Raw genomic sequence first — 15,408 nt, forward strand, 5'->3', positions numbered from 1 at the left:
AATTTTCTGATTTTTTCTGGAATTTTTCTGTTTTCCTATGATGATATGATTGAGCTGGAATTGATGGTTCTAAATGGCATTATATAGCTCTCTTGTGCGTTAATTGGAGTTAATTGCGGGAAATTTCCGCTTGTGCGGAAAATTTCAGATTTAGGGTTTCAAGTTGGGGGTTTTCTAGAGTTGATTGTTGAACTTCTAATTGGCTATCATTGAAGGGTATTGTGACCCTAATGAAGTATATTGAATGGCTTATGACTTGTTTGGGTGCTTGTGGTTGTGTTGGATAGTTTTATTGGTTGTCTTGCAGGTTGGAAAAGCTGAAATTTTAGGGGAAATGCTGTCCGAGTGTCTAGGGTATTAGATTCTTGTGAGTTGGGTTGAGATGGATTAGAAATGAACGGTTTTGGGTTTGTTTCTCCTTTTAACCCTAAATGTTATGTATTTTTCATTTCCAAGCTATATTTGGGTCTTGCCTTAATAGTTCCTAGAAAAAGGTATTCGACTTGTGTTTGAGTTTTCATTGTACTTTCTTGATTGTTATAGGGCGTGCCGGTGATCCGAGGCTCACGTCGGGCGAAAACTTGTGAAATTTCTTTGTTAAACTTGGTGAGTGTACTACTCACATGTTTGTTATTCCGTGGCTTTCTTGTACTTGAATTCTGTGGTTTGGACTAGTTGTGATGATTGTTTGAGCTAGGTGAGGCGAGGGTGTACTTTACCACTCTCGTACTCTCTAGCCTCCTTGACTGGTTATTATACTAAGCTTACTTGACTGTTTATGATATTACTTGAATATTATTGACTGTACTGGATTTGGTATCGCTTGGATACCAACTTTACTGTTCACTCTGAGCTCTACCTCATTGGAAGTCAATGGACTCGAGCCAGTAAGGACTTGGTCGGGGACATTTGACAAGCCATGGGGATTGTATTTGGGAATCTTTGGGTATGAGACCCTTGATTCCGGTATACTCGAGTAATACCAACTCTGTACTGTCTGGTGTTCGGGCCCGGTAAGGGGAAAGTGAGGTGGACGGATAAATGGAGTAAAGAGGAGTCTACGGTCATGATTACCTGGTATACGTTGACGGAGAGTCAATGAGATGAGATCAAGCATGGCAAAAGAGGAAAAGGGCTCTTGAGAGCCATCCGTATCCTTTTATTCCTGATACTTGGGTGTTGTTGCTTTTGCTTACTAGACGTATGTATTTGGATTGAATATTCTTATGTTTATGTGATCCCGATCTACTTACGTGACGGTACCTCATTGGGCGAAAGCTCACTCCGTGAATTTTGTTTTCCTTATAGGGATTTACCTTTTGGACTTTTGAGTTTGAAGATGAGTTGCGTAGAGCTAGTTGAAAGATTTTGTATAGCTCCTCAATAGTTGGAAACTTTATTTGTACTTGGATTTTAAATGTTTCCTTTTGGCTTGTAAACCCACGAATGTGGTTTGTAACAATGTGTGTGTACTCCTGTTCTATGTAATATATTTGGCTTGTATATATACCTTTTGGGGATTGTTGAAAGTTACCTGTTTTTAGTTGGGCCTTGGTGGTTTGTGAAGTGGCAATGCTCTATTTGCTTTACGTTTTGGATTTCCAATTTTCCGTTTCTCGTTTGTTGGTTTGGTTAAGCGCGCTAGTAGATTCCCGAACGCCTTGAGTTACTGTTTTACCGTTTTAGTAGTCCTGGCGAGAGCTGGGCAGACAGTCCGCTAACCCCTTTGGTACGCCTTAGGGGAATGTGGGGCTGTCACAATACTACTTTGTTACATCAAACCGTCAAGTCCACATGAAAAAACAATCAAAGGCACTAATCATGTTATAATTACAAGCTACAATGAAGAAGAAGTCACACCTCCTCAGCACACTTGACAGAAACCAAAAATACTGCCTACGATCAAGCCTCTGCACAATTTCTATTTGGACTGTAACTACTTAACTTTTGCTGTTCAAAAACAGCCTGCATTAAGTGCAATGATATTTTGTTTCGTAGCTCAAGATACCTGATTCTTGAATCTTAATGCCTACATAAGTAGTACGACTTCTATCTACTTCCATGTTGACTGTAGTTGTTACGTTGCTCTGTTGTACCTTTGATGTCTAGCCTCGGCAAGTTAATGGATAAAAAAGTTACTTATCTAAATTTTTCTCCTATTAACCTACAATTAAATAAATGCAACAAGTGCACAACATCAAATTTTGTTTTAAACCTTCTATACTGTTAACATTTCCTTGATGTCTGCCATGCAGCTGTAATGCAACTTTCATAGTTTGTAGGACAAATGAAATGTAATGCACTAGCTGATACATGAAGAATCTCTATTGCCATAATTTAGCCAATACTATACGAAATTGTTACCATCAATTACTAGATAAAACAGCAAAACCAATCTAGAAGAGTCACTGAAATTGGTACTGCTTTGTTCTTTCAGCATTGACATATTTAGTCTAATTAGACAAAAAAGTTAGCTTTCTTAAGAAAATGAATCTATTGATCAAACAAGTGATAACTTCGACTCCTTCAGCACTCTCCTTCGCCTAATAGCAAACTCTATCAAGTTTCTTTTACACCAAAGGCAATGAATATAAATTCTAATGTTGCTCTTCTTCTATTGTCAATTTTTACTTATCTTTCTGTTATGTCTGCTTTTGGAATCCAAGCTATCAAGTTAAAAGTAAATTCCTATGTATACATTCTTTGATAAAATTACAAAGAGCAATATAAAAGAAAAATTAATTTCTAAATTTCAAATGGTTATACAACTGGTTCAACTGAAGTTTACAAAAATAATTGAAAAATATTATATTCTACAAATAATAGATTTAACAATATTCAGTTAAATGAACGACTTAATAAATTTAAATCTAAATGCATAGTTGTCTATTTAAATAGAAATATGAATGCATCAATGTGAAAATTTGTAAGCTACTTTTTCACCCCCAATTTTGGCATATAAAAAAAAGCTTCATTTTGAATATTAACCTAGCATTTACACTTAAATATGTTATGCTTATACATTACAAATTCTTTTCCCCAAACCTTTATCAACAACTAAATTTATTATAACGTACAACTAGTATTCCCTTTCTCTCTTTTTGTCGGTTTGCCTGCGAAACCTCATGGGGTAATTCAATAGAGCTATTATTACTGTCCTTCCGCACATACTTCAATTCAATTGTCTTTTAAGAAAGCTATATTCCATACAATATTCAATGTTCCTCTTTCATAACTTTCTTGCACTGCATGTTATCGATGTGCATTTCTTTAGCTCTCTAATATATATCAGCTACAAGTTCATTCCCTTTCAAGCACATTCCAATCAGCACACCCCATAGACGTGGTAAGTTTCCTCTTTTATATATTCATCACCTCATAAGAACATCTAAACCCGCTCTTTCTTTTTTCTGCATTCTATCAACAAACCTCTTTGCTATTTATAAAACTAATGCTGTATTATTTTTGTTTAGACTAGATCAAAATCGATGGCAATAAACATTGACAGCGGCAATTCCTCCAATCACGCGCCTAATGTTTACAATGTTACTGAAGGTTGTTTTTTGTTCAAATGCAACCAGGATAAAAAGGTAATAATCTTTTATTTATATATAAATATATAAAGCAGCAAGAAAAATTTTATTCCTCAGCTTCATCGTCTGCACTTTCAACTTCCAGATTTGGGCATCGAGCTTTCACTATAAACTGAAACTCCATAACAAAAGTAGCATAACTATCATTCAAGAAAGACCAAGTTGGACTATTCAAGTTACAGGAGAAAATTTTGGAGCTGGATGGATAGAATTCAAAAAAATTAATTTGCTTAACAAAGATAGTTATATACTGCTGCGTCACATTGGCAGCCTAAACTTTGATGTTATCCAGTTTACAGAACTTAAAATGCACACTAACCTTAGTTGGACAGTTCCTTTTGCTAATGTTCTCCAGTTGCAGTATTCTGCAAATGTTCATGGTCAATAAAGATAGTATGCTTTTTTCTACCCAAGCTGCCTACAAATTTGTTCTAGCTTTTTTACTCATTGATTTTTATCTCAGGTGATATCAATCCTAAATATATTCTATATCAGCATATATGCTCTTCCATCAAACCAAATATAACTCATGATATTATAAATTTCATCTTTTTTTTACCAAATTTATGATGAAAAGAACAGAAACAAATTTGTAAGTATAATTCTTCTATATATACATTTTTTATATATTTATATATCACGCTAAAAATATTCCCTTTTTCTTCTATATTAGAAAATACCAAAGTTCATTGCCGTATTCCTAAATGAAAGAACAACACCAGTCATCACTCTAAGAGTTGGATATAGAGTTTTTCAAGTCAAGATAAATTGCCGGGAGTTCACTAACAATTGGCAAACATTTGTTCAACAACATGATCTGCAGCTGAAGGAAAAGTTAGTCTTCATACCAGAGACAATTAACTCATTTACCATGCAAATCTACAAGAAAGATGGAACCGAAAAAATTTTCCCATGGCACCATAACTACTATGTACATTCTTATCTTTAATGTACAGTCTGTAAAATATATTCAAATATCGATCCAAATGTTATTTATAATCTCTTCTTGGTACTTTAATGACAGCTTATATCATGTGACAACCCCACCTCCCCCTAAGGCGAACCAAAGGGGTCGGCGGACCGCCTGCCCAACTTTCACCAGGACTACTGAACCGATATGCACGTAAACCCTACAACACATTACAAGGACTTCGAGAAAGTGAACTTTCGGAAACTAAATTAGCTAAACTGAACGATGCAATAGAACTTTGTTACAACGCTCCAACGAAAATTGAAATTGAAACGAAAGAGCCGTAGCCACATCACAATCCGGCCGGATTCGAGACAGTAGCGAAACCACATTTTTTCCAATGTCTCCTGCCAATCCGACCAACTATTCTGCCAAGAACTGGCTGTATATATGACCGGATTCCCTGAAGGATTTCCCGCCAGAAATTTTCTTTCCTCTTACAAACGCTGCGCTTGCCCGATCGTTCAACGGTCACAAGTAAAGTTCACCAAAGTCGTAAAATGTACCATCTTAAACGAATACATTCAATATATATGGTTAAACACTTATTTACATACATTGAAAACTTTACAAATCAAAATGTGATACTTGAGTAAAATACAATTAGGGTTTTCTATTACAAAGGAGCTTAACAAAAGAACGTTTACACTAGCTCGCCCCTTTCTTCCAAAATCATGGTTTCAAAATTTGACCCTATAAAGAGAACAAAAATAACGGGAAGGGGGTGAGCTTACGCTCAATGAGGTACCAAAAGTACACACAGTCAAGAATCATGAGACTTCACTTTTAATCATTCAAATACCCACACAGCAGATATAAAATGAAATAGTTAAACACAGTGAGTCAAATAGAAAGGATACAGGTGGCTCTCAGGAGCCAAATTCCCATTGCTTCCCCGGAGTTTGATCAAGTGGTAGTTGACACTCTGTCAACTTTCAAGTAACGTAACCAATCCAGTAGAGCACCAGTTTACACCAAATTCCGTCCACCAAACATACCCCTACCGAGCCCGCAAAACAAATAGAAACAGAAGTGGTAATACTCGAGTATACCGGAAATCCAGAGTCTCCAATACCCAAATATTCCCTAGAAACAAACCCCATGGATTGTTAATTTTCCTCGACCAAACCTTTGCTGGCTCGATTCAATTGACTACCAAGGAGGTTGAGCTCAGATTTATCAGAAAGGTCGTTGGATACAAGCCTCCAAACGACATCAGATCAGACACAGATAACAGATGCAGATTTACACAGGAAACGATCACACAGGCAAGAGAACGAGTGTGATAAAGCACACCCTCGTTTCACTCAAAATAAATAGATAGTACAGTCATTCAAGTCACAAATTGCAAGTACAGATAAACCAAGTTGAGCAACAATTGAGAGGAGTGGTACACTCACCAATTCAAGCAAAGATACTTCAAAAGTTTTCACCCAAAAGTTTGGCTTTAATCATTGAGAAACCCTAAAATAACCAAGGTAAAATAATTATGGTTCCCACATCCATAAACCCAGTAAACGGAATGCATAAATGAGGCTCGACTACAAGTCGTACGCCTCTCCAAGTTAATTACTAGTACAAAAGAATAAAAATGTGACTTTTGAGCAAAAAAATAACAGTTGGTCCTAGGGATACGAACACCAAAATCCTTCATTTCTACCAAAAATGTAACTCAAACTTAAAGGAATCAAACGGCGTAGAAAATTGGACAGCATTTCCATTTAAATCCTTTACTTTCCACCCTATATTTCATCACCAATCTCAACTCAAATCAACCACAATTTCACATATAACTCATAAGCTATTAAACACACCAAATTAGGGTTACAATACCCTTCATATATAGCCAATTGGTGGCTCTAAAACCAATCACAATAAAGCCCCAAGTTGAAAACCTAAAACTGAAAATTAGCCCTACAAGCGAAAATTTTCTGTAGGCAAACAAAGCTAGCATATAAAAGCTCCATATTACACATAATGAAACTATCATTCCATGACCAATCATTAATCATCACATGAGGGCAGAAAATTCACCCTAAAAACTGAAAATTCCATAATACTACTTCAAACTATGAAATATGCTTATAAAACTACCAAAACTACAACCTTAAGCCACTAATTTGAAATTATTAAGAGCAAAGAGGGATTTTCTTAGCAAGTTACCTTGGAACCTCAAGAAAAATAGTAGCTTAGTACTTCCCCTTCCAAATTCACTCTACCAATACCTTTAATCCTCCTTAGCAAGCCACTTTTATGTAGTAATTTGAGATTTCAATGGTTGAAACTCAAGATGTGAGCAAGAAATTGAAGTAGAAGAAGAAGTTTCTCTCCCTCAAAGTTTCGGCCAGAGCAAGTGCAAAGTGAAGATGATTTTTGGTCAAATTTTGATATTTAGTAAAGGTAGGAAATTGGTCAAAATCCATCTTCTAGTAGTGTCGCGACATGTGGCTCCATAAGGGTTTGTTCTAATCTTCTTGTCTTCAAATGGTTAATCTATCTAGCTAAATTCTAATTATCTCCTAGCATCTTGTAAAATAATATCCCTTAATACAAAACTTCAACTAGTTGTCAAAATTTTATCGCACTTACCGCACTAGCGGGTCACACGTCCGTAATACATTCCAAACCTAACACGAACTAACTTATACTTGAAAAATGATTTAAAAACTATATTCCCTTAGAAAAATCTCTGGAAATAATTATAAGAAAGTAAAGTAATGAAAATGCATACAAAGAATTAAAATAAAATAATATAAAATAAAAAAAAATTTTGCGGGTCCTCACATATCAGTTATACTTCTAGCTTAAATATAAAACAAAAACTATTTAAATTTACATAAGCTATAGACTAATTTAACAATACTGCAGTTAAAAGACATTCTTTTATTTATTATACATTTTTAAATAGTAATTATTCATTATTTATTCTTCGGTAAATTTCAAAATATATTGTAACCCTCACCAAAATAACCATAATGTCAATCCTATCAAGCACATTCAACTCTCATTCTTACTGCCTGCCTCTATCACTTCCATTTGTTTTTCCACCCGCCGCACTGCTTTCTTTCCCACTTTTAAACAGCCACATGTAACCAGTCAAAGGTACATCTATACAGTATACCACATTTCTTCCATGTACAAGTGTTTCATCTGCTATAACTTTAAAACATATTATAATACTAAATAGTAAATAATTTTATTATTCTTTATATATAAGCCAAACTGCTAAATTTTTTCAAATTCAAACTTCTAAATAATACATATCACTGCATTATAAAAATTCCTTTGTTAAAAAAATATAACTACCCGTATTTTGTTAAAATCTATAATAATTTATAGACCCTACATACTTTAATATTGTTATATCATCAATAAAAAAATTTATATATTGTATTAAGCATTGATCGTCATATAAAGAAATCAAAAAATTTCTTTTCTATTTATGCAACTCATATTTAATAGAATTTATTAATATTTATATTCACTAATCATTTCCCTTACTAAACAAAGCATAAACAATTTTCCTCCTAAATTATATTATATACAACTAAAATATACTCCCCATAACATTTACATATTACCATATAATAATAATCATACAATTATAAATTACCATTGACAATTAATAGTAATATTTAATGGTTGCCCAAACTAGAGACCACTCAACTGAATACTCGGGCCACCCACTTTGTGTCGTTACCTGTTCAAAATAAATGCCCATTAAAGCCCTCCACCAACCCCCACTTACTGGAACATATACCGCCTTCCCCTGCCTGAACATTCACTCTCATCTTCCCCTTGAATCTTTGACCAGTAAAAAGCTTCCCAGCGGTGAAAATGCAGCAAAATTTCCTCCTTCGCTTGCACATCAGGTAACCTTGCATCAATCTCTAATATATTTTTCGCTGATACCTGAACACTTTACTTCAAACATATCCAATCCTTTAATTGTTTTCACACCTATTTCTCTGCATTGTGCACAGCTTTTTGGTTCTTCAACATATTGAATGTTCAGATTTAACCCTTTTGCTAAAATTCACATTGCTATTTTCTGCAACCCTATATCAAACCAAGCTTATATCCCTTAATAGCTCATCCTTCTAAATATATAGTATATCTAGCCAAATATAACATGCATGATTACATAATCATTTATACTTAAACCAATATTATGCTTAATTACATACCACTACTTAAGCATTTTACTGCTTTACCCTAACAACATAAATTCTCTACAGTTTCATGGACAAGGATGCGTTTGTTTCTTGGACACTAACCGTCCAGATTACACCCCAAAGACAAAGATTATACAAATACTGTGACGACCCCATCTCCTCCTAGGGCATACCCTAGGGTTTAGCAAGTCACCTGCCCAACTCTTGCCAGGACTCGCTCACTCGTATCTCGAGAAATTAACTTATATCCGTAGAAAAATAAATGATGCACAAATCCAGATACAAAGCTTCTACACACAAAAATACTTTAAAGTGGTTACAATTCAAGTACAAACAACCCTAGTCGGGTGCTACAGCGAGTACAAGTCAAAATTCAAAACAACTAGACTACGCTAGTCTGTACATATCTGATGCCTCGCTCGTACCCCCTGTAAGGAAAACAAAGCTAACGAAGTGAGCTAACGCTCAGTGATGTTCCAAATTTCAAATTGACCATTAATGAACAGTGAATGTATCATAATAGTGAAATAACGAGCATAACAAGTCAAGAAAATGAGCCATATACTTTGCATAGCTAATATTTCACATTCTGTATTCCACATAAAAGGATACAGTTGCCTTTGTAGCTTGATCAAGTAGTAGTTGACACTCCGTCAACTTTCAAGTATGGTAACTAGTCCAGTAGTACACGACTTAACTCCAATCTCTGTTCACCGACCAAACCCCTAACCGGACCTGAACTCCACAATAAACACTGGTAGTAATACTCGAGTAAACTGATTAGTCGATGAGATAACACTCCACTCGACATCACTAACTACCCAGGATTCATTATCTAATCGACCAGGCCTTTGCCGACTCGACTCGACTAACTAGCCACATGATTTTTGGAATTCCAAACAAGATATAAGTTATATGCATGTATATCAATTCAACTAAAATCAATGACCAAGAACAAATCACATTAGGGTAATTGTGATAAAGTACATGCTTGCCCTATCAATCCACTCATATATCATGTAATCACATTGTTCAAGAATTAAACACAAGTGTCAAGTGCAATCAGGTATTTGGAAGCACTTACCAAAAGATATAGTGCCTCTACGGGTCAGGTTTGGGTATTACTCCGGGTTTGGAATCCAAATCTGTGAGAAAACATTGTTTAAGAGCTGTGAAAATTAACTAAGGTTCAAAATTTAAACGTTTCGTTTAACGAGAATCAAGTAATTGAAACTTATTTAGAGAATATTCGTAAAACTCTTGCTCGCTCTTCAAACTGTGAAACTTTGAAACAATTATACTTTGAAATACCATTTGAGTCGAAGAAATGGGGAAAACGTAGTTCTATTAGTCGTAAATTTCATTTTTCCAAGGGTACAAGTTTCGGCCGAATTCCAACCTATATACCTCCACAAAAGGGGACTCGAATAACCTAAACAATTCGAGTTAGATTCGTTCTCAAATCGTCAGTCAAGTCGCAAGTATCTCTACCTAACCCTCAAGTGAAAATTTGGGCAGCACGCCCTTTGGGTTTACCTATTTTCCAGCCATTTCTGGCTTCATTGTTTTTCTCATTTCAGCCCCACAATCACACGCAAGTAATGTTACTAACATAGCCCTTCAATTAGGCTCCAAAATCATCCACTCACAACACAAGTGTAATAATACAATCGGAAATCAGTTTTGAAGACAAAAAGCTAAACAACAGATTTGACATCTTATAGTATTTTGGTCACAAATAGAGCTACATTTATTGGATTGGGGTGCACCTTATACCATTTTGAAGCTAAGACAAAGGGCTACAACTTTCATGAAGATCACTTAACCCAGTTCATAGTTAATCTAGGTTGAATTTGCAAATTATAGAACCAGAAGTTCATGGTCAGTCTGGTTGTCAGTACTGAATCCAAATGGCAATAACTCAAGTTACACAATTCCATTTGAGGCGTTTTTAGATGCGTTGGAAAGCTGAAACATAGGGATAAAAGTTTTGTGTTTTAGCCAAAGGCTGATTTGATACGGATCAAGGTGAAAAATGAAGCCAAACATGTGAAATCTCAAAACTGTCCACGAAATGAGGCTTTTGGCAGTCAGGGGTATTTCGGTCATTTCATATGCTACAGTTCTCCGATCGAACTGAAATTTTGTAGACAGCTATTAACATCATTTCCTACAACTTTCATGTTTTAACCTAAGCCTAATTCGGCCTCTAACATACACGAATAATGCTGGTCAGAACATGGCAGTTTCAATCCTTAAATCTGGAATTTAATGCCTTGAAGGTATAAACTTCACATTTCTAGCTTGAACCACTACTTCAACTTCCTATACAAGATTATAGACATCATATGCTCTCTAAGCAACAAGGAATACAACTGAACAATACAAACCTTAACTCAAAATCCACCATATCCATCAACTCTATCAAAAGAACTATCATTTGCCACAAGTATGAGTTGTTATACAAACTTAAACAAGAGTAAGGAAGAAATAAAGGAAGACAGCCATAATACCTCCCTAAGATGCTTGCAAGAGAAATCCTTCACCTTTCCCTTCAATAACTTTAGCACACCAAGCTTCCTAAGCCCCCAAGTTAGAGATTAATCGGTTTGGATTTTTGGTTTTCACTCACCTAAGCTAGAAATCAAGATGGAATGAAATGGTTTTCTCTCTTGTGAGGTTCGGCCACCATATAAAGAAAATGAAGAAGAATAAGTCTCCAAGAAAGGATAAGAAGGCAAGACTTGCTTTGGGTCAAAGAGGTTTAGATGTCTTCCAAGTGTCCACACAAGATTTGATCTTGAATTTTCTTCTTTTTCCTTTTTTTTTAAGTCAAAAATTTCGGCTCTCCCTCTAGGATAATTAGGGCTGATATTTTTACACTAATAACAATGAGATTAAGTTAATGAAGTAGTGGTCAAGTGGTGTGTTCAATCGGTAGTGAACGGTACACGTCGGTTCGCACCGTTTTCTTAACTCGCCTATACTAGGGTTTTATCTTATAATTCACTAACTTATTATTCTCACTTCTAATCACACTCTTACTATCATCTAAAACTCACTCTGAATCACTAAATTTAATACACACTCCGTACCGAATAATTATACTTCCAAAAGACGTAAAAACCCTAATTTATGCTAATGAGAAAATAAAAGGAAAAACCCTCGATTCTATGTTTGTTTGCACTTATTGTGGGGTGAATGAGTAGTAAGGCTATTAGAAAGGAATAAATTCCAAAAAAAAAGGAATTTTAAAGAAAATATAGGGATTTTACAAGTCCTCACAAATACTACTTAGTTACTCCCACTGGCCATAAAACGGTTGCTACTACAGATTTACACAGAGACGCCAAATACTATACCTATAAATACGATAATGCGTTCATTGAAAAACATTCCACCCTGATTGAAGATGTTGGAATTCTTGAGCTTAAAAATGCTATTTCCATTCCTAAGTGGTTGGAGCGTGTCCTGATGTTTGTTTCTCCATACCCACCAGGTAATTGTAAATTTGCATCATTTGATTCCTCTTTTACAAAAAAGCTATTTTTCTGACTGCCTACTAATTCAATCGCTCTTATTCCAAATGCTACTCTTCCTCAGTTTATACCTGATATATATGGCCCGCAACCATGTTGTTTTACGATTCATTTTACAAAAAATAAACGACTGGTACTTCTTTGATTCATGCTAATCCCTTTTTTCCCTGCACAAAATTCTAACAACCATAGCTAAACATATTGTTAATTGCACAGCGTATTCCACATGACCTTATTCCAATGATACAACAATGCAGACAACCATTCCTAACCATCAAAGCAAGAGATGCACATTGGTGATCGCCTTAACAAACTTTCAGTTTGGTCAAGGTTGTAATGGCTTTGCAGTAGACTATAAACTTAGCACAGGTGACATCGTTCTGTTTAAATATTTAGGAAACATGGAGTTCAATGTAGCCATCTTTACAAAAAACTGTCAGTAGCAGACGTTTCCCTGGACTACACAACTAACACAAAAATGCCAGTCAGATCCGTTCTTACAGATGCACTTTGATAGGACTAACTGTGTTTATCAACAAGTTATCATCGGCTTATCAGATGACTTCACACAGGATTTAACTTTTTCGACAATTTTCCATCGAGTCACTCTTAATGATGCTTTTTACCTGGTATCTTTTATCTTTATATTATTGCTATCATAAATTGTTATCCAAAGAGCATAACTTATAATATATTTTCACAAAAGCTACCCTTTAAGATCATCACCCGAGATTGGAAAAAGAACTGCTCTTTAGTCATTCATCTGCATCGCCAACAAATTCATGCTCACCTACAATGCATAGACAGCTATCTTAATCAGCACTGGATTGAATTTCTGGTCCAAATTCATGCAAAACCAAATGAACTCCTACTCTTCCTCCCAACAAAAATTCTCAACTATCAGGTTATCATCTGCATTGAAAACAGACACGAAAAATATGTTGCTGAAGATAGAAGGAGGGTGCTTCAATCATATGAATTTGAGACAACACTCCCAGTTTGATACGCTCGCTTGCAAAGATTCTATTATCTTTCTTTTGTATCTGTGACGCCCCCACCTCTTCTTAGGGCGAGCCCCAAGATATCAGCGGAACGCCTGCCCAACTCTCGTCAGGACTCACGCACTCATTCGAGCTTAATAAAGATCCACAAGTCAACCATTGACTTGATTAAGAAGTACTTCGAATATACAAGCCACAACTTCTAAGGCTAGCATTTTAGATTACAAACCACCATAACCAAAATAAAAAAATTACACTTAAAGAGCCACCAAAATTTCATACAAAAGATAAACTAGCTTCCACCAAAAATCGCTAGTCTAGAATCTCCAATTTTCCACCTCTAAAGCCTGTTAAAGAAAACAAACCTAAAGGGACGAGCGAACGCTCAGTGAGGCCAAGAAAACTTAAACAAGCAAGCAAGTAGCACCAATCAATCAAATAACATATTTAAAAGCAACTTTAAACATGAAGTTTCATTTAAGTGCACAAGTAGGAATAAACACACATGGAAGGATACGGGAGCTCTCAGGAGCTATTTCCACGTCTCGACCGCTTCAAGCCATCTGAGGTTGACTCTCCGTCAACTCAAGTAGTAACAGGACCATAGTGCTCCACTTACTTCCTCCATCCAACATAACACCCTCTCGGATCCGGAATCAAACAAGCATGAGATGACAATACTATTGGAGTATGCCAAGCTAGATCTTTTGAGATCTAGCTATAATCTTTTCCAAGATTCGCCAGACTTATTGACCAAACCCGTGCCGGCTCGAGTTACAAGGTTAGCCAATGGGTTAGGGCGTCTCCACAAGCTTGATTAGTCAACGAGACCACGCTCCAATCGACTTTGAATCGTTCACAGCACTGAGTCGGGATGAGCGGTACCTCCCACCCGAATAGGGCATGGTACATCTAGCCGCTCAGTGCTCACGAGTTAAAACATGTTCATGTACAAATGCAAGTCATATATATTCATTTAACAAGTATCATGTAATCAGGAGAGAGAGAGGACGAAGGCAGTAAAGTACACCCTCGCCTCTGTAAGTTCACGTATCATATGGCACTCATACAAATATTATTTCAATCATATTAGAATTGAACATGCACTAGACACTCACCACAAGTCAAGGGCAAAACAAGAGCAAAGCGAGAAGTCAGACGAGCTCTTCGGAGTCCTCGTGACCACCTGAGACATGCACAATCATGATTACCTAGGTACTCGATCAAGGTGAATAAGAAAAATATTTTCTCGCTACCCCCTCTCAAGGTCACAAGTTCGAGTCAAGTAAGAAGGGCTTTTCTCGCTAAATCATTGAAATAATACTCAAAGAGAACTCAAAGGTCGTTTTTGATTCAAATCGTGGTAAGTAATCTCAATTCCAAAAGAAAGTATCACATTCACTCTCGACACAAAAATCGAGGAAAAGATAGATGGTTTTCATTCCTCAAAACTTCTAATCTCATATCCAAACTTTAAAATATAAATAGCATTCACATTTTCAAACTAATGGAGTCAAAATGCATCCAAAACTCCACTTATTCATCATAAATGTCATAGTCAAAGGTTCCAAATTTTGAGTAGAAAACTAGTGAAAATTTTCCAAGATTTGCTCTAGTTAAAAAGCTCCACTTTTAAAGTTAAATGTCATGGAAATCAAGGGCATAAGCCTAGGGATTGGAATCCATGACTCAAGTATAAAAAGTGGTGCCATTAACCAAGGAAGTTGAACAACCAAGAAAACGCATCAAGAGAGGTTTAACCATTTGGAAATCAAGATTCAAAATGAAAGTTTAAAGTTCCAAAGGAGCCTTGTATCCGACCATGAAATTAAACTTAAAACAGACCAACAATCACAAAGGAAGGTTGGAAGTGCTTAAAAAGGTACCTTGTTTGAAACCAGAAAATTTCCAGCATGGTTCGACACTACTTGGAAAACTCATATCTCGAGCTTAGTAAGTCCAAAACAGTGAGGAAAAATCAGTTATCTTTGCCGGTTTACTGCAGTTCATAGGAAACGAATTAGGATGTGCATTTTATACCGTTGGAAAGTCCTCGGAGTCTAGTTTCGGATGCCATAAATAGCACTCAATTTTAACTTCCAGATAAAAAGTTATGACCCAAAACGTGAG

The sequence above is a fragment of the Coffea arabica genome, chromosome 7e (assembly GCF_036785885.1).
Source record: "Coffea arabica cultivar ET-39 chromosome 7e, Coffea Arabica ET-39 HiFi, whole genome shotgun sequence".
Classification (NCBI taxonomy): domain Eukaryota; kingdom Viridiplantae; phylum Streptophyta; class Magnoliopsida; order Gentianales; family Rubiaceae; genus Coffea; species Coffea arabica.